Source organism: Triturus cristatus, chromosome 2_1, assembly GCF_964204655.1.
Source record: "Triturus cristatus chromosome 2_1, aTriCri1.1, whole genome shotgun sequence".
In the NCBI taxonomy this organism is placed as follows: domain Eukaryota; kingdom Metazoa; phylum Chordata; class Amphibia; order Caudata; family Salamandridae; genus Triturus; species Triturus cristatus.
The window spans coordinates 379,627,773-379,648,055 of record NC_140581.1 but is presented as its reverse complement, the minus strand read 5'-3'; positions in this window follow the sequence as shown (position 1 = coordinate 379,648,055).

Sequence of the window (20,283 nt, the reverse complement as noted above, 5' to 3'; positions counted from 1 at the left end):
AACTTTAAGGAGTGGCACCATTGACCACTGCTTACTCTTAAAAAAAAGAAACGTACACTTTTGATTTTTTTCTAAATACATACCTTTTTTTTTTTTTAAGGGAAACTGGTTACATGAGAGAAAAAAAAGATTGCTTTATTTAAAAGTAATCACAACACAAACATTGTGGTCTGCTGACCTCATCAGGCCCTCACCTCATGATTGCTGTGATTCTTAGTGGCAATTTGGAACCTACCTCATTCCTATTGAGGTGGTAGGTCATATTGCAACTCAGTAGAAAATTGGTAATTTGCTAACAGATCTATTAGTACATAGGTCCCTTCGAAAATTACCACACTTGTTGCAACATATTGCTCACAATTTGCAACCGTATTTTGAGACCAGCACTCAGTACAGCTGGCCCATAGTGAATGATTGCCTGAAGCCATATGGGAAGGGAAAAACGATGGAGGGGAAAATGGGGGTTATGTTAAGATTGATAAGTCCATGAGCTGGGAGGAACATGGCGGCCGCTAGCTAAACGGCCGCGGTCACGCTCCATTGGGCTCCTCGCTGGGGGTCTCGATGTCTGAGCCTTGATGTTTTGTATCTAATTTAAATTTCCCTCTCTCTCGTACCTTAGGCTGTAATGTACGGTGAGTTTTCCTTCTCTGGTTCCAGCGGAGGTGCAGTCTTGGATCCCCGCAGTGGCCGCAGTAACCCGTCTGGGGTTGGAGATTGGTGCTGGAGGTGGGAGGATGCAGCGCGGGAATGGAGACGTCAGGATGCCGCCCGTTTCTTTCTCCGGGTCACCGGAGGAAGAGGCAGCACCAGCGCCGGTTTCCACTCGAGTACCGGGACACAAATCGAATGTCTTGCAAATTTTAGGTGGCAGGCGGCTTGTCCCCAGGAAGGGTGATGGAATTCTATTCTTCCCAAAGAAGAAAGCGCAGTCGGGTGGAACAAAGGTAAGGGGGGGCTTACTTTACACCCTGGTAGTTCTACCGACAGCCCTGTTTGTGGCACCTGTAGCACCTGTGTCGCCAATGTGTCCTGTCATAAGAGGACATTTGTGATTACTAGGTCACCTGTGGTGGGGGGAGGTGCCCCCTTTCTGCATGGAGACAGGCGAAGCGGCAAAAGTGGTGAAAGCGGATATCTCACCACCTATAATCAGCCGGTATACACTGCGAGCTAGAGTGGCTCACTCCTCCCTTAATACCGACATTTTTCAGCCCATTTTGACCCCCGGAGTTTCCCCTCCTATATCTGACGTTCGAACGGCTGTTAAGCAGCGCAAGCAAAGGGGACACAATGAATTTCGGGTCTGCCACTAAGGGGAGAGAGGCTGGTAAGGGTAACGGAAGAGGCAGGGGGAAGAAAATATCGCCCTCAAAGGTGAAAATTACTCCATCTCTGAAAACATATTACAAAGTTATGTCTTCTTCAACAGCAACTACTGACGAGCCCATAAAGAGTGTAGTTCACAATAGCCCCTTGGGAGGTGTGCATAGTTTACAGAGCCTCTCAGTTGTTGATACAAGTAAACTTTCAGACCAAATAAGTGGAGCTCCAGAAGCTGTTCCTTCTACCCAGAAGAGTAGCCTGAAGGGGCCAAAGTTACTGATGCCTCCGAGTGAGCCAGCGGAGAGTTCGGATGGTTCATTGGCACCAATAGTAAATGCATCAGTTACTCATTCGGCAGTCAGTCTCTCTAACAGGTACTCTGTTCTGGAAATACAAGACATTCAGGAATGCCAGCAGAAGGCCACAAAAATTATAAGCGACACTGTCACTGAGAACTACGTTGCTTTAGATATCACGACTCGCTCATTGGCTGATATATTACTTGCCATGAAGGATGAGATGACAAGTAGGTTTACGGTCTCAGAGACAAATCAGGCCGAGATGGCCAGTAGGTTCTCCATGTCAGAAGCAAACCAGGCAGCTATCCAATCTTCCTGCGACGTGTTGGCTTAGAAATTGGAAGAAGTCACCATGAGGACAGATGCAATAGAGTCAAAGATTCCCAAACTTAAGGAAGCTATACATGCTACTTTAGCAGATGTGGCAAAATTATCGGCCCAAAACAAGGAACTAAAAGACGATTTTGAGCGCCTGGAAAACCATTCTAGGAAAAATAATTTAAGGCTCCTAAATATTCCTGAAGCCCTCGAGGGGTCGGATATAAAGGGGTTTGTGATTTCCCTGTTAAAGGGAACAGGCTTAAAGAACTCGCCCAGTATAGACCTTCTACACGAGATCCAAAGGGTGCACTGTGACCCTTTTAAGAGGAATCCTGGTAGACAAAGGCCAAGGAAGATATTGGTTAGTTTTTTGTCATACTCTGTTAAGGAGTTAATTTTATCTTCTGCTCTCAAGAGAGGCATCATAACATATACATCTACACCTACGGGTCAAAACCTATTTTCCTTTTCTATAAGATCAGATATCTCGCATATCACCGCAACAAGACAGTGGGAGCTGGGGAAGAGGCTTGAGGAGTAAAAAAGTTTGGGGGCAAAGGCTCAGCTGAAGTTTGCCGCACTATTACGCGTAATGTGGGACAATCATATGCATTAAATCCGCACGACTGAGGAGTAGATGCCTTTATTGTTAAAATCAAATTGGAGACGTAGGGTAGTGAGGGAGGACGTTGAAGCTATGGAGGCTCCTTAGACATCGAGTTTCCAGATTTAACTAATAGTACTCACATATTTTTTTAGAAAGCCCGAGGGAGCAGTGATCAAATAGGCAAGCAATTAGAAGCAAGGGTTCCTCATGGGGAAATGGGCCACAGGGTGTTGGGGGGTGGGATAGCGGGGAATGCGGGGAGCACAGGGTGGGGAGCAGCAGATAAAATAAAAAAATATACCTCGTCTCATCTGAATTTCAGGAAATGTTCGCCCAGCCAACACCAAGGGTTTGTAAGCTGATGGCAGGAACTTCCAGAAGAGACAGTAAGGTCAACTTTATTTCCTGGAATGTAAATGGATCAAGATGTCCACTCAGACAAAGGCTGATATTGAAATATTTAGAGGTCTTCCCAGCTCAGGTTTGTCTCTTACAAGAGACACATTTGAGTTTTGTAGAACGTCGCTCAATATTTTCTAGAATCCCCAGGATAAAATGTTATTGCTCCTCACAACAAACAATCAATAATAGGGGAGTCGCAATTCTGATTAAGCAGGGGGCTTTTTGTTCTATTAAATCCGTGCAGACGGACCAGACAGGGAGGTGGATAGTGGCACAGTTGGATTTCGGAGGAACAGAATTAGTTTGTGCCTCCTTCTATGGACCAAACATTGACGATCCAACTTATAGCTGCAATCTAAACTAATTGGGATAACTTTCCCCTTGATCATAGGTGGAGATTTTAATGTCCTCCTTGACCCATTAAAAGATAGGTCAAACCAGAGCCATCACATAGGGGCCCCCCGAATTCGTCGAGCTATGAAAAATCTGTTGCACGACTTGGACTTGATGGACGTTTGGAGGGCAAAGAGAGGGGATCTTCTGGGGTTCACGTTTTATAGTAAAAAATATCATCACTCATCCAGGATTGATTATATTTTAACTAATAGGTTTGTCCTGGATAGCCTGAAGGGGGTCTCAGTATTGCCAAGTCACCTTTCGGCTCATGCTCCAATATCATTTTCATATCTTAGGAGGAGCAATATGCTACAAACTAGATGGACGCTCAATAGAGCAAAGTTGTTAGACCCCGAAATTATTCAGGCCATTAAATTATCCTCTCTAGAATATTTTGTATTAAATATCGGCTCCACGACCATGGATTTTGTCTGGGATGCCTTTAAGGCCAACTTGAGGGGCAGGCTGCATGGTGTTATCTGCTCCAAGAACTGGGCTGAGGCCCGGGAGCTACACACTATCAAGGGAAAAATCCTGCAATTAGAAGCAGAGGGGAATCGACTCAGCCACGGTAGCCGAGGAAGGTTGGCAAAAGTCCAGGGAGATCTGGAGGGGGCCAGGCAGGAGTATAGGGGTGAATTGGACCAGAAGTGCAGGGCACAATGGCTCATTAAGAGCATGCAAAATTTTGGGTATAGGGAGAAGGCTGGTGCCTTACTGACTTGGAAAGCTAGAGATGATCACTCAAAAAACAATATCAACGAGCTTATAATAAATAATAATGGGGAAAAATCAAGCAGTGTAGAGGATATGCAAACCTGCCTCCTCTCTCTCTTTTCGGACCTCTATAAAGAGAACTTAGCCCCCTCCCTAGACCAAATACAAACTTGGTTAAGGGGTAAATCCTTGTCAATATTAACTGAAGACACAATTTTTATTCAAACTCTAAGAAAATGTTATCAGGGAGCCTCTGCAAAGATTCTGTTGAACGGCATGCTTACCTCCATTTTCAATATCCAGAGGGGAGCAAGACAGGGTTGTCCTATTTCACCCCTGTTGTTTAATATATACATAGAGCCATTGGCGCAAGCCATTAGACTCGATGACTCAATTTATCCCTTTAAATCCCAGCATTACCAATGCAAACTAACCCTGTACGCAGACGATATAATATTATACACCAGTAACCCAGGGGCCACTATTCCGCGGGTAGAAGCCCTTTTGGAAGAATTTGGCTCCATCTCCTGCTACTTAGCCAATTCTTCCAAAACGGAGGTGATGTGTTGGAACATCGATCAATGGGAGGGCTCCACCAGTGAAGAGTTAAAATATCTGGCTATCTATATTGTCGAAGAACTGGATAAAATTCCCCAGATCAATCTGAACAAAACCATCAAGGAAATTGATCGCCTCTTTGCTAGATGGAGGAATCTTCCCCTGACAATTTACGGGAAGGTTGACCTAGTGAAGATGGTCTTCCTTCCTAAGCTGACTTACCTGTTTAATGCAGTCCCCTTGGTCTTCCCCAGTATGTGTATTCGCAAGATCCAAAGGAAGATCGGGAGCTTTATCTGGGGAGATAAAGGCGTAAGTCTATCCTGGAAGAAGTTGAGGCGCAGGTTTACTAAAGGGGGGCTGGCTCTCCCGGACATCAGATGGTACTCAGTTGCATTCCAATTCAAAGGTGTTCAGATGCTACTTTCTAAACCTGCGGAGACATCGTGGGGTTGGCTGTTGGGCAAGATGGTTATGATGGAGGGCGGAGGAGGGAAGAAGGTTTTCTATATAAGTTTGGGGCCCGAGATACTTTAAACAAGTATGTCTGAAGGTCCTTAAGGCCGCCCTGGAAACCTGGTATAAAGTTAGAGATAGATGGGGAATTGGATATTATTCAGAATTTGCACCTATATGGGACTCCCCTGGGTTACCAGTCTGTCTTCAAGATAGTCTGGCTGTACCAATTAAGAGAGCAGGCATTACTATTTGGTCTGACTTGTTAGACGCAGAAGGGATCCACCCCTGGGAGCTATTAAGAGCTAAGATAGGCCCTGGTTTTTCTTAAGTTTAAGTAATTACAACTTAAATATTGGTTTGACGCGGAAAAGGGGGATATAAGTGGAGATTGGGACACAGAGATTCTTTTCCAATCAGTACAGCCAAAGAAGAAAGAAATCTCTATCTGGTATAAGAAGTTTTTAGATGCAGAAGATACAGAACTTTCACCACAATCTTCGGTCTGGAACCAATCCCCCTTTGAGCCTAGCATTGCTGACTTATTTGAGCCCTCTCTGAAATTACTTTACAAATTTATCAAACCAGCCAGTCTAAAGAAGAATCAATTTTTTCAATCGACTATATTACACGCCTGCAAGGATAGCCAAGTTCGCCCCGTTGCCTACTCCAAAATGCCCTAGGTGTATGACATCTAATGCCAATGACATCCATATCTTCTACGAGTTCCTCGATTTAAGAACTTTTTGGAAGGAGGTGGGAGATACTCTCTGTGGCATTTTTAAAGTTAACATTGAGGTTAATTCATCATTAGTGTTCTTTGGGAATGATGGTTTATCAACTTTGAATCTATCTCAGATTCACAGCGGGTTGTTGTTATACTTGGCGTTACTTGCCCGGAGAGAGACATGTGTGAAGTGGAAAGATCCCCACCCTCCGAAGAGAGAAGATTGGCTTAAAGCCTCATTTGCAATGGCCCGCCTAGACCAGGATGGAACTGGGGATAGCTTAATAAATATCTGGCAGCCCCTAATGAGTTGGGGCCGAGACTTGAGAATAATATAATCTGTATTGGCTTCCCTCACTGTCCTATGATTACACCAAGCCTCCATCAAACGGGGCCGGTCAGATCGACCTAAGCAAGTGCAGTAAGTCGTAGGGTGCCCAGTTAGAGAACAACAGCTTTTAAGATCTGCAGAAGCTTATTGGTGAGATGAGGACAAAAAAAAAGATTGTTAAGTCCATGAGTGTAGGACCTAAGTAGTTTCTAGTGCGAGGGTCATATAATGTGGGAGAATTCAGTGATGAAAGAGTAAGTTGAGGGCAGGAACGGCAAGCATGTAAGGGGGAAAACAACAGAACATGCATTAAAAGCAAAAACTGGTTGTGAGTAGTACAGTAATATCTATGTGTTTGGACAGGCCACTGTCAAAACGTGGAGGTCATCTCTTCTGCTGTATCACAAGTGTCATAGGTAATAATGCACTTGCAATGCAGATGTCACTTCCGCCATGTATGTGACCGAGTATCCCCTCCACCAAACTCTAAATAATGCCTTTTTCAGATTTCGTTATCTTCAGTTATGGCATTGTTACACATTGTACTCTTTTCTGTATAGGTGCTGCTTAGGTAGTTAGTGAGGGCCAGATTTTTCGAAGTCCTGGGAGATCAGCGTTGTTGTCTGTTAATTTGGCTTCAATACCATGAAAATTATATATCAAGTTTGATCAGTGATTGACAGCTGGTGGGACATCAGATCTTTAACATGCTTTTATTCTCCAAAGAGTTTTGAAAGTTAAAGCTGCACACATACACTACACACCACTGGTCTAATCTTTATCTCTCCTCGCATTTTATTAGGTTTTCATATCCTTACTCAAATTGCTTTTCAGGTGGGCAGAACTTTAGGCGGCAACATACATTTTGCTACTGCTGGAGGAAGATAACAGACACGCTTTTCTCTTTTATATGCCATTTCATAAATAACACTTGCATTATAATGTTGTACAAGATAATACCTTTTACATATAACAAAAACATGCAAATTATCACTATCAATTCTGTACACATAGGAAAAGATATTGCTGAGTATTTAATAAAATGACCACAGTAACAAAATGAAAGCAGTTATTTGATATCAAATTAAAATATCAGGAAATCAATTTAGCTATAATGCTTCAGGAAAGGTGATAGGACATTTTTTTTCTTATTTGTGTTAAGCCAATAAACAGTCATACATAATTACAAAACCATAAAGAAGAAGATACAAACTGAAACAAACCATACTATTCTAATCAGCCTTAAATTCCAATACAGAGACGGAGAGGGGCTGATAAGTCTCAAACATAAATAACAAAGAATAGTAGAAGTAGAAATACATAAAACACCAAAGTAGAAGATAGTAAAATAGCGCAATGTATGCTTCTATTTAAATATCGTACATTAGCGGTCAATTCCATCATCATACCTTTGAATTCCATATTTACATATATATATTATCTCATTTATAACACAAACAAAAAAAACCTGAAATATGGCAAAAACACCACAGAATATAGCCCCAGGGCGCAAAAAACCTATTTAAGACGTCCTCGAGGCTAAATAATCCATTAGGGCCCCCCCAGATCGTAATACCCAATCTCTGTTTCTGATGCCCTTTGAGGGCATATAAGCTATGTTCCAAATTGCACATAGCATAGAGCCTTTCTTTCCACATTTCAAATTTTGGGGTGCTTTTTGCCGCAAAAGCGAAGCTTTACACAATCTAACTACAGCTACAGTGATAGATAATAAATACCTATATACCAACATTTCCTGCGCTGCCATTACGTCCTCCAGTACTCCCAAAAGCATAATTGTAGGAGTAATCACAATCTGTGCCCTGTGAGCGCCGTCAGAAAGCCATCCATCTTATTTATCAGATGTCTCAACTCTGGACATGCATAAAACATGTGCAGACTATCAACCGGACCCATCCCACAGCGTGTACATTTGCCCTCATTTGTCCCTCCCCATCGTGCAATTTTGGCAGGAGTATTATATAAATTAAACACTGTTTTGTAATGTTGTGCTTGAAGGCTAGATGAAATCAAAAGCTTATCAGCCTGTGCAATAGATTATTGTAAAATATTGCTTCCCTGGGATAACCTGATATTCTATTTTGAGGTTTGCGCCTCCAGATCATCACTTTGTACTTTGCTATGACTTTGATAAAGAGCCCTGTTCCTTCCACACCTCCTAAGCATCTCTAACAGGCTGCTTTCTTGGGCCAGACACACTACATCCGTTTTTCTGATCAAATAATTCCTGACCTGAAGGTATTTAAAAAAGTCAGTCTTAAGGAGCTCTTATTCAGACACCAATGTAGAATGCGCCTTATCACCGCTGTTATCCACTAAATCTCCCAAGGTCACGATACCCTTCCGTCTCCATCTAATCATCTTAATTTCAGAAAAGACAGAGACAGGGAGTACTAGAGATGTAGTGGGCGTATAGAAGTTGAGTTTATCAATCTGAAAGCGTCGCCGGACCTGAAGCCATGCCTTTTAAGCAGCCTGGAACACTTTAAAGCTGTGTTTTTTTTTTTGTAATATCTGGGCTCGAGATTTTGAAAAAAACACTTCTCCGCATTGGGGCCTAACAGCAATTGAAAATATGCGGGAATTCCTCTGCCTTAACCTGTCCTTCCCCAACCAGCAAGATTCCCATATGTTGAAGTAGAACAGAAAATTAGGCACAGCCCAACCCCCCTCGAGATCGTGGCAAGGTCATATACTTCATTCCGCAGCAAGATTTGGATTGGAATGGATTGAAGCTTCTGAAGTTGTTTCCCTGAGAGTTACAGAGGGAACGATCTAAAATAGTACAGAACTTTTGGTAGAATATTCATCTTTATAACATTACATCTTCCCACCATTGACAAATGTAAACCTTCCATTCTAGTTAAATCCCTCTTAATTTTATGCACCATTGGAACCCAGTTAGACCGTACCATTTTATCCAGGCATGCATTAATGCGTACCCCTAATTATGTTGCCTCCTCCACCATCCCAGAATCACTAAAAACTGCTTGATCTGTACAAACTACTTGCGTCTTTGCTATATTTAACTTGTATCCAGAACTTTTACCGACTAAAGTTGCTAATTTCTCAATCTCTCCCAAGACCTTAGCTGGATCTGGCAAAACTGTTGCAATATCATCCGCATATGCTAACCTGGTCCTGCCCAGACCTTGCCAACGGTGTATTTAACCTGCTTTCCAATAAATTAAAAAAAGGGTTGATGTAAAGGGCGAAGAGTAGGGGGGAGCGAAGGCAACCTTGTCGGGTACCCCTTGATATCGACACCAGATTGGATTCCAGCCCTAACGAACATATTCGTGCCATGGGAGATCTATACATTGCTCTAACTGCTTCTATAAAGCCAGGCCCGATACCTTACTACTGCATAGTCGCCCATAAAACCCCCCAAGAGACGTGATCAAACGCCTTCCCTGCATCAAGTAGTACTACTCCGCATGGAGCTTTTTGCACACCAGCAGAATCCAACATAGTAACTGCCCTGCTGATGTGGTTGACCGTGCCTCTTCCTGGGATAAATCCATGCTGGGGAGTAGAAACCAAGGATGGTATTACTCCGGAGAGTCATGTAGCCAAGATCTTTGCATATATCTTTCCATCACAGTTCAAAAGTGAGATGGGTCTATATGACCCTGGTAGCATCAAGGTTTTTTTTTTTAAAGAAAACAATGCTAGCAGTATCCCACAATGCAGGAGCATCCCCTTTCTATGCTTCCTGAAACACGTTAACATATCTGTTTGTAACTTAGCTAGAAAGACTTTATAAAATTCAAGTGGGATCTTATCCGGTCCAGCCTCCTTTCCTGCTATTAGAGAGCCAACAGCCTCCAACAGTTTCTCTAAAGCAACAGGTTCCTCCAAGTATCTCAGATCATCAGAGCTTAACATCCTCCTTTAAGGATCTTTATAGTATCCTTCAGACTTGTCCTTGCCCTTATGCTCCTCTGAGTGCAACTCCTCGTAAAAGGTCCTAAAGACCTCCATAATCTCCACCAGTGTTTCTACAAGCCTCCCACTTGACTCTTCAATGGTTGTGATTGCATCTTGTACCTCCTTACATCTGATCTTCTAGTCCAGATATCTACCTGTTGCCTCCCCGTACTCATAACACTCCCTTGGCGATATCCTTAGCCCATTCCCCATTTGAGCCACCTCAGTCTGTGACTGAGTAATATCTCCTCTCCTCTGCAGGGCATATATCAGCGCATATTCGGCATATTCGGCTTGCTGAAGATTTTCATATAACCCCTGCATAACCTGCCTTCTTTGATTTTGGGCATGCAATCCAAAGCTCAGAATTTCCCCTTAAGCCCCGCCTTTAGAGCGTCACAAATTATGCGCATTTCATACATTCACCCCAGTACAGAGATCTGGGCCTAAATCCATTGTTGTTTTGCTCATCATGCCGTTCCAGTTTGAACCCAGCCATATGCAAATCAGCCTTGACCCTGTGCTCATGGAAACAGTCCAGCCCGAACTGCCAAGCCAGGTTCTCCCTGGACTGGAAACAAGCATCCTAGGACCGGTTTCGGAGTTTCAACCCTCTTCAGCCAGGATAGCTTGATTCCAGTGTTTGCTTTGTTCGCCCTAAGCTGGCAGGGTATGCCCAGACGTGGGTCCCTTGCCCAGTTTGCCATTGGATTCAAGCTAGCCTGGCTGATGACGGCTGATTAGCCAGAAACCGGTCCCAGGATGCTTGTTTCCGGTCCAGGGAAGACTTGGCTTGGCAGTTCGGCCTGGACTGTTCCCATGAGGCACAGGGTCAGACTGATTTGCATATGGCCATGTCTGAACTGGGGTGGCGGAGTGAGCTAAAGAATGATGATGGATTACACCCAGATCACTTGACTGGGGATGAGTGCTTGCAATGTTCAACACTCCGTCCATCATCTCCTTGCGTTTGCTTTGTTCGCCCTAAGTTGGCAGGGTATGCCCAGACGTGGGTCCCTTGCTCACTTTGCCACTGGATTCAAGCTAGCCTGGCTGATGACGGCTGATTAGCCAGAAACCGGTCCCAGGATGCTTGTTTCCGGTCCAGTGAAGACTTGGCTTGGCAGTTCGGGCCGGACTGTTCCCATGAGGCACAGGGTCAGACTGATTTGCATATGGCCATGTCTGAACTGGGGTGGCGGAGTGAGCTAAAGAATGATGATGGATTAAACCCAGATCAGTTGACTGGCGGTGAGTGCTTGCAATGTTCAACACTCCGTCCATCATCTCCTTGTGTTTGCTTTGTTCGCCCTAAGTTGGCAGGGTATGCCCAGACGTGGGTCCCTTGGTCACTTTGCCACTGGATTCAAGCTAGCCTGGCTGATGACGGCTGATTGGCTAGAAACCGGTCCCAGGATGCTTGTTTCCAGTCCACGGAAGACTTGGTTGGCAGTTCGGGCTGGAATGTTCCCATGAGGCACAGGGTCAGACTGATATGCATATGGACATGTCTGAACTGGGGTTGCGGAGTGAGCTAAAGAATGATGATGGATTATACCCAGATCAGTTGACTGGGGGTGAGTGCTTGCAATGTTCAACACTCCGTCCATCATCTCCTTGTGTTTGCTTTGTTTGTCTTAAGTTGGCAGGGTATGCCCAGAAGTGGGTCCCTTGCTCACTTTGCCACTGGATTCAAGCTAGCCTGGCTGATGACGTCTGATTAGCCAGAAACCGCTCCCAGGATGCTTGTTTTCGGTCCAGTGAAGACTTGGCTTGGCATTTCGGGCTGGACTGTTCCCATGAGGCACAGGGTCAGACTGATTTGCATATGGCCATGTCTGAACTGGGGTGGAGGAGTGAGCTAAAGAATGATGATGGATTAACCCCAGATCAGTTGACTGGGGGTGAGTGCTTGCAATGTTCAACACTCCGTCCATCATCTCCTTGTGTTTGCAGAAATTGATTTAGCCACTGCCGTATGTGCCCGATAATGAGTTCATTAAATAAAAGCTTCCTATTAAAGGAGAAAGAGTTACAGGGACGTGCAACACCATGCATTGCAAGTTTAAGCAACAATGGATTGTGGTCCAATGTAATTCTAGGGAAAATATGTATACGTGCCTCTGATAAATGTGTGTTAGTAACAGAAAAGTAATCTAACCTGGCCACCTTTTGATGTGGGCAGGAATAATGTGTATACCCTGAATCCGGGTATTTTAACCTAAACCAAACATCATCTAGGCCGTGCTCATAAAAAAGCTGCTGTAAAGCCTTATAAACCCGAGGTTTCCAATCTAGATACTTATCACCAGCCGTACCCCTACTAACTTCATCCAACTGAACATTAAAATCCCCACACTTTATCAAAGGGGAGGCCCAGGAGGCCAACTCTGTGTTCAAATACTCTAGAATCTGTGCTTCATCATAATTAGATCCATATACCGAGCATATTGTGAACTTCTTATTAGCGACCGAGCATTCCAACATTGCCCAGCGACCATATTTGTCTGCAAGACTTCGAACAATCGTTAAGATGTTGTTCCTATCAAGAATGGCCACACCTCTTGTACTAGTCCCTTGTGAAGTGTGCACTAAGAGCTTGTAACTTAGCTCCCTTAACACCTTAAGTTTACTCAAGGCTATATGCATCTCTTGAAGACAGACCACATCGGGGGACATAGCCCTAATTTCTTGCACCACTCTTTGCCGCTTGACCCTATCATTTAAACAGCGTACATTAAACAAACATATAGACAAAACATTCAACTTGACCTGTTTTAAGGCTGAGTGGACAGCTCCCCCTCTCCCAAAAAATCAGATCCATTCCTCTTATATACCTTAACACATTTATTGGCTTTTTTCACTTTTCCCCCCCTGTGCCCCTTCGGCAGTAACCCCCCTCCCGGGAGCCCCTCCCTCACCCACCCTGGCATCTGTTCTGCCAGCTGAAACTTCCCCTCCCTCCCCCAACATCGAGGCTGCAAGATCCAAGGTCAAGAGTGAAGGAGAGCCTCGCAACCCCTGCCTATAACTCTTCCCCTTCCACCAGTTCGCCCAATCCCCATATACCATACATTCATTTCAAAACATGGGCACATTTTAAGTACCAATAACTGATAGTAAATATGTACATTAGCCACAGACAGCACTCAGGTTTTCATCTGCTTCTGACCCTCCTCCTCAGATACAATATCATGTAAAAACTCCTTAGCTTTAACCTCAGACGTAAAGAACTGTGTCTTATCCTTGTATATTATCTTAAGTTTTGCAGGGTTTAAGAGGATTGCCTGAGCTCCTTTAGCCTGAATTGAATTTATCAGCTGCCATAACTGCCATCTTTTTTCCACTGTCGTATCACAGTAGTCGGGCGCACAAAGAATTCAAACCCGTTCCCCTTTCTCTTACTATCAGGTCTGGCCAGATTATATAAAGCCTGCCTAGATAAGAAGTTAGAGAGACATATCAATATAGCTCTGGGTTGTGGATCAGAGCGGTTTGGCGCTACACGATTGCTCAGCCAAAAAGGAAATTGGTGCGCTTGTTGCACCTCACTATCCCATGACCATTGTGGCAGTTCCGGGAAACCGTCAGTGAAAAGTCCCACAACGAACTTCCGTGGATCGGAACCTTCAGCACCTTCGGGTACCCCAAGAATTCTTAGATTATTGCGCCAGAGGCAAATCTCCATGTACTCTAACTTCCAGGCAATATCGCTTTTCTGTGCAGTCAAAGCCTCTGTGGCGGCCTTCTGGCCCATCATTTCATCTTCAAGGGTAGAGATCCTATTCTCTGCTTCGGAGATCCTCTCAGCAAACTCGGAACAGGACTTAGCTACTCGACGAAGAGAATTTTGAAGTTTGTGACAAGCGCCATGTGTTTGCTGGCTCTCAGCCCTGGTTTCATCCCTAAGTGACATAATTGTCTCATAAATAACGGCCAAGGATATGTCTTCCTGATGTTTAGATACATTAGGCTGGTCCTGTCTTGTGGCCTCCCCGAACCTCCCCATGTGGCTAAAACTGTACCCAAAGAGGAAGAAAACAACCTGCCCTGGGTGGGTACAATAGTTAAGTCCGTTGAGTCTCCCGGTGAGAGCGTATGTAGCCTCTTGCGTACAGTGCCATAGGGAGACAGCAATATCTGAGCACCCGGGGTCCCCTCTTCCTGATGATGGAAAGCAATTTAGATATGATGCTTCAGGAAGGGTGATCGGATTAACTTCAAATTTACCCAGCACATCCCTAAGTTTAAAAGAGGGGTTCCATTACAGTTTTACTCATGTTCCTCTGTAGGCCCAGCCGAAATTTTAATTATGCGGGCATAATCTTGCTTGATTACAGTAATTTTGCATCAAAATTTACTGTGAGCACATACAACATACCGCAAATCACTAGAATGCAAGCTTGTGTTTTTGTGCAATTTCTTTGGGCCCGATTCACAAACATAATCTGAGACAAAATCCCAACTTTATGACATTCGGTATTCACAAAAGGCATTTAGGAGTAGTAAAGTTAGGAATCCTAACTTTACTACTCCTAAACTGAGAAAAATCCTAACTTTACGACTTTCGGTATTCACAAAACTTTACTACTCCTAAATGCTTTTTGTGAATACGGAAAGTCGTAAAGTTAGGATTTTGTCTCAGATTACTTTTGTGAATTGGGCCCTTTAACACTAAATATGTCCTTACATCTTTATGCAAAGTTTCAAAATTTTCCAAAATTTTGTGTATTTTCATGAATTTCACACCCCCTATTGAACTCTTGGCAAGGGGTCCATGCTCACTGCAAACAGACTTTTCCTGTGTTGAAGGCTCAATCTGTACGTACTACTACACTGCTTAAGAGCAGCAATTTTTCACAATGAGAAATGTTTATGCTGCTCACAAAAGCCACGCGATTGAGCAATAGATCCAAGATGGCCGACGGGTAAGGAGCTCCGTCCGGGAGCTCCTCAGTTTGGGATTGCCTTTTGGCACAAATCCCTGGCAAAAAAACCCGATTGGACCACCTCCACCACCGATTGGACCTCCTCCTCCACCACCGGAGATCCTTGAACTGCTTTTCATGGATTTCCAGGTCCGACCCGCAGTTTTCACTGACTTAGTTCAGGCTGGCTATCATCAACGAGCTAGATGCCTAGAATGACTGCCGATAGTGGAGCCCAGGTTCCTACCCGAATGCACAGCTGCACGGCTGATCTGCGTCGGCAGCTAAGAGGCAATGGGCTGGAGACCGCCCCGTGCTGTTTTGGGCAGTCACCTACCTTCCGGGCTTGGCCATAGCGGTCTGGCTTCCCGCTGCGACTTCTTTCTTGATTTGTCTCCTGTGGCTGCTGCTCTCTGCACTCGAGTCGCTTCACTAGATGGTTCGGCGAGTGCCCGACGCGACGCTGCCGCCCTTTTTTGCTCCCTGATTGATTCCTAGCGACTGGGGAGAGAGCGGTGAGTTCCTGGTTTTCCGCTAGTTTTGCAGAGAATGGGCTTATTGCTGCACCCGGTTTATCTGTGTCACATTACATCACTTCCTGAGCAGAGTAGTCAGTGCTAGCACAAAAAGGAAGTTCGCTCAGTCCACCTTTGTCTGGCAACGCTTGGTGAGTTGCTCTCAGCATTTCGCTCCTGCATAGCTCATTACACCGCTTCCCATTCCCACATCTTTGTTGCTTTCTTTCTCTTCCGTTTACCGTGGCTGTGGGTTCACAGTTAGTTCTTGTATCTGTGCTATTGTGCGCTGCTTTGTGATCTTTTTGCCAGCCTCTTAAGTTACAGTCCCTCCTGTATGTGGGATTCCCTCTGGAGCCTGGTGGGTTGTTGTTACAACATTTCATCGTCCGGAGGCTGGCTAGTCTTTCCACCATACTCATCTATCCAAATACCAGTGAGAAATGTTTTGTTCCACTAACCCCTGAAACGATTATTTGTGTAACGTGCTGTGGTGCCTTTATTCCATCTAGTTGCCCGACAAGGCAGAGCAGACTACTGAGATGGGCCCCTGTGTTTATGGGTTTGGTGTGAGTTTCGTACATTAATCCATTACTTAGGTGTGCCACATGTCTTGGCTGGTGCAGCCTAATTTCTACACCGACTCTGGGCCTGCTAAATTCTCATGTGTTAGGACTATGAAGACTAAGATAAACATAGGGGAATTCTATCTGTTGTCACAGTCCTAAGTACCTCACACCCACTGTGGTGGGCTGGCTCCTTGCTATTATTAGATCGAGCCTGGGCAGCGCATGGGCTGCTCTGCGAGGCATTCTATGTTTAGGTATGGATGTGAAGCTCTGCCCACTCTCCGCCCTTATTTTTCATTGGCTTGTGCCACTGTCCATTTGAAACTGTGGCTTTTCATTAGTTAATAAGCTTAGTAGTCCCTCCTTAATACCACCTTTTCCCAGATTGTAAGCTCCCATAAAGACACCCCCTGTTACCTGTGTTGTACCTCAGTAGGCTTTAATTACAGTCTCTGAGCACTATTTTCTCAAATAGCTTTGTCCTGCCTGCTGTTGCAGGCAGGAAAAGGCAGGACACACTCTCTCCTAACACCAAACGCAATTCAATAGGTCTTGCATTTGCAAGAGTTTAAGCTATTGTCAGTGTAAATGACAATGCTTTTTATTTATCAGATTTAAAAACAACACATGAATAAAAGGCATTCTCATTTACGATGCCAATAGCTCAAACTCTCGTAAATGCGAGACCTATTTCATTGCACATGCTTGTTCTATGTGTTGATTCTATTCTATGCTCTTGTAACACACATTTTTCTGTTCCCATGTATTAATATGCTCTTGTGACTGATATAATTTGTAACTTGTATCTAACGTATCCTCACGTAAAGCGTTCTAATGCCTCCGGGTCTAGCCAGTTATATAAAACTCTTCAAATGAATAAATAAATACAAAATAAAATGAACAGTTTTCCTTAGTCAGAGGCTATTTCGAGGAGAAAATGTTTCACAGGATCAGAAGAATTCTCATGGGAGACATTTTCCTTTCAAACCATTCCCCTTCCTCTTATCAGTCATGACTTTTTCACATGAGGTATGCCTTTAGATTTCATTTCCACATAAGTTACCCAGGGCCGGACTGGCTTGCAGGGCAACCAAGCAGTGCCAGAATGGCTGCCTTGATAGTTCAAGTGTGCGCAGTTTTTTGGCTGCTTGTGGCCCTATTCTATTGTGTGGTGGACAGTTTATACTTTTGATTTCTTTGATTATATCACAAAAACTGCCTCCAGCAAGCACAAATACATATGGACTCACATAACTTGCAAAACACCTACACAGCTTGTCTTTAGAAGTTCAAAACTGCCTCGAATTGCAAATCACTTTTCATGCTATTGGATTTGATAATGGGACCACTTTTATTTATGTGTCTGACCTAGTTTCTTACCCAGTCTGAGCCTGGATATAGCCCAACATTTTTACCGCAAAATGTAGTGCATTTTCCATGGCTTATCAAGCAGGCCTAATTTACAGCAGACTTTACTAACCAATGAAAAATCATAGTAACTAGGCATTGCTTCCTGTAGAGTCAAACATTCCCTGCCAACTATGGGTTGCTAGATCACAAGCCTATATCATGTGCCTCAGATCACCGTGTCTCGTTTACACTCTCATTCTATATTGTCCCGCTGGGATCCCATGTCCTAACTGCTACATGGAGTCCAATAAAGCATTTTTGGTGTTTAAATAGATGGTTGAGATCAATAACGAGCATCCCCATTGTGACGTTAAAGAGGTCCAGCCCATTCCTTCGATTTCAACGCTCTCTTACTGTCCCAAACTTCTTTAAACTTCTTCATTTCATTATGTTCCAGGTATGATAGGATCTCTTAAATATGGACTTTTCTGTCATGACCCAGATTCAGTTCCAAAGCAAAGCATGTGAAAACTTGAATAGAGGTCTGCCATGTAAATCCCTTTTTATCCATCGCTTAAATGCCGCTTCGCCCTCGCCGTCTTGAGACACATTCAATTAGGTGTTCATTTGTTTTCATTAATATTTCCTAGTAGGAACACATCTTCCCTTACTCAGAACAGCTAATCTTCAGATCAGCAGCTGCAGGACTGCCTGTGCTGCACGTACCCAGAGCAGCAGTACAATCAGCATGTTCTACTGCATCCAGAAGGTCCTTTATCATCTGGCAGGTCTTGCAGGATCCGGCAGGTCCTACTGCATCCGGCAGATCCCACAGTAGCTCCGGCACCTCATACTTACCTCAGCAGAATAGTTTACAAATAGCTCTGAAAATGCATCAGTTTTCAGACATGCTGGGTGTTATAATACTCTCTGCATTTATTAGATTCGCAACTACAAAGCCTGTGTAATTCCATTATTATTTTTATTGGACATGACAAATGCTGATTTTGTGGGGATCGCTATTCAGATGCAATAAATACCGTCAATTACGAGGGTTGCTGTGAAAATGACGCATACCATGCACATTTGGTACCAGCCCCTATAGGATTTTGAATTTTTGTGAGTTGCAAAAATAATTGCAAAATTGGGACTTTTTCTACAAAACAAAAACATAAAAACCCTGCAATTTTTCAAAAGCGCCCTACAACATCGTAAGTAAGGCTCCCTGTTTTTTCCGTTTATACAGATTTTTGCAGATAAATGCAGACAGAAAACAATGAGCAGGAGCAAGATGAACAGAACATCAAAACAGCCTCCATATTAATGATGTCCCTGCAAAAATGTGACATAACTAAATTACATGAATAAACACTCTTCAGCTAACAAAAAACGTTTCAAGTGCAACATTAATAATTTATTGGTTAAGGCTATATTTATCATAAAACATTAGTATTCAAAAATATTTTGTCACCCAAAATTGCACATTTAGAAAAAGCTGCTACAAGCATGTATTTGATGGTGGGAAACAGAAAGGTAGTGACAGCGCGGACACAATTCAGTATTTAAATCTGCACTATTTCCCTTCACAGCTCTCTCATGCTGTGCCATACTGGTTTGCTGGCCCCACTTCTGGGCCTTTGTATTTTTGGGGCATGCATGTTTACTGCCTGTCAAAAAAATATTACAAATCTAGCTTTTGTGGGCAGCGAATTTATTTATTTTGAGGCTACAAAATATGCGAAAACAGATCACAATATCCTGGGTTTCTGACTTAGCACACCAAATACTAATGCTGTGGTTTTTACTGGGCTTTTTTCAACTGGTAAATGTCAGCAGCTCTGACCTATCAAATTTTATTGGGTCAAAAAAGTGACTGCTAGTAAAATTTACGTAAACATATAATTAAGTCACTCATGGGCAAACAGTGCTTTGCAAGGGTGCTTGTAATCGAGGACAGGAACGAAACCCCACTTGTCCTCGTGCAACAGGTAAGACCAGTTCACAAATATAACAGGATATACCCAGAGAGGTGGGAATCCTGTTGTGTGATGTCTTTCCTGAAAAGAAGAATGCCATCTTATAGCGCACCTCTCACGTCCCTTGTTCTGTTTATTAAGAATGTTTTCTGTCAGGATTAAGGGGCGGATGTATCATTGTAGCAATTTGCGAGTCCTTAATAGCGATTTTTAGAGAATCGCTATTAAGGACTCATAAAATTCTATGTAGGTATTAATCGCAATAATTTTTGCGATTCCTAAATATTGCTTAATTGCGCATCGCAAATTGTGATTCGAAATTAAGGAATCCCTTCCCATTCATTCCTATGAGCCAAGAGGCCCATAGGAATGAATGGAAATTGCATGCACAATTTGCGAGTACCTAATAGGTACTCGCAAATTGCGCATGCAATTTCATGGGTGCAAGGGTTCCAAAAGGACACCCTGTTGCACCCCTGAAATGTCCATGTGTGCACAAGTGGCGTTCATACATGCCCTAAGGGCATGTGTGTGTGCCACATGGCACTTTGAAAAAAGAAAAAAAGTGTTTTTTTCGAGGAAATTGCAAATTACCACCAACTTGAAGTTGGTGGTAATTTGCAATTTCTTACCGCAATATCGCAATTTGTGATGGCTACTAGAATAGCATTTAGTGAATCGCAAATTCACTAAATGCTTTCCTACGTTGCACACAGCTAAATTGTGTGAACTTCAGCGTTTGCAATCGCAATTTAGCTTGATACATCTGGCCCTAAGTACTGTATTCAACAAATGGCCCTTTGTTTCTGGGGTTTAAGCTTACCTCTCAAGGCTGCAGAAAAGGCATGGAAAGA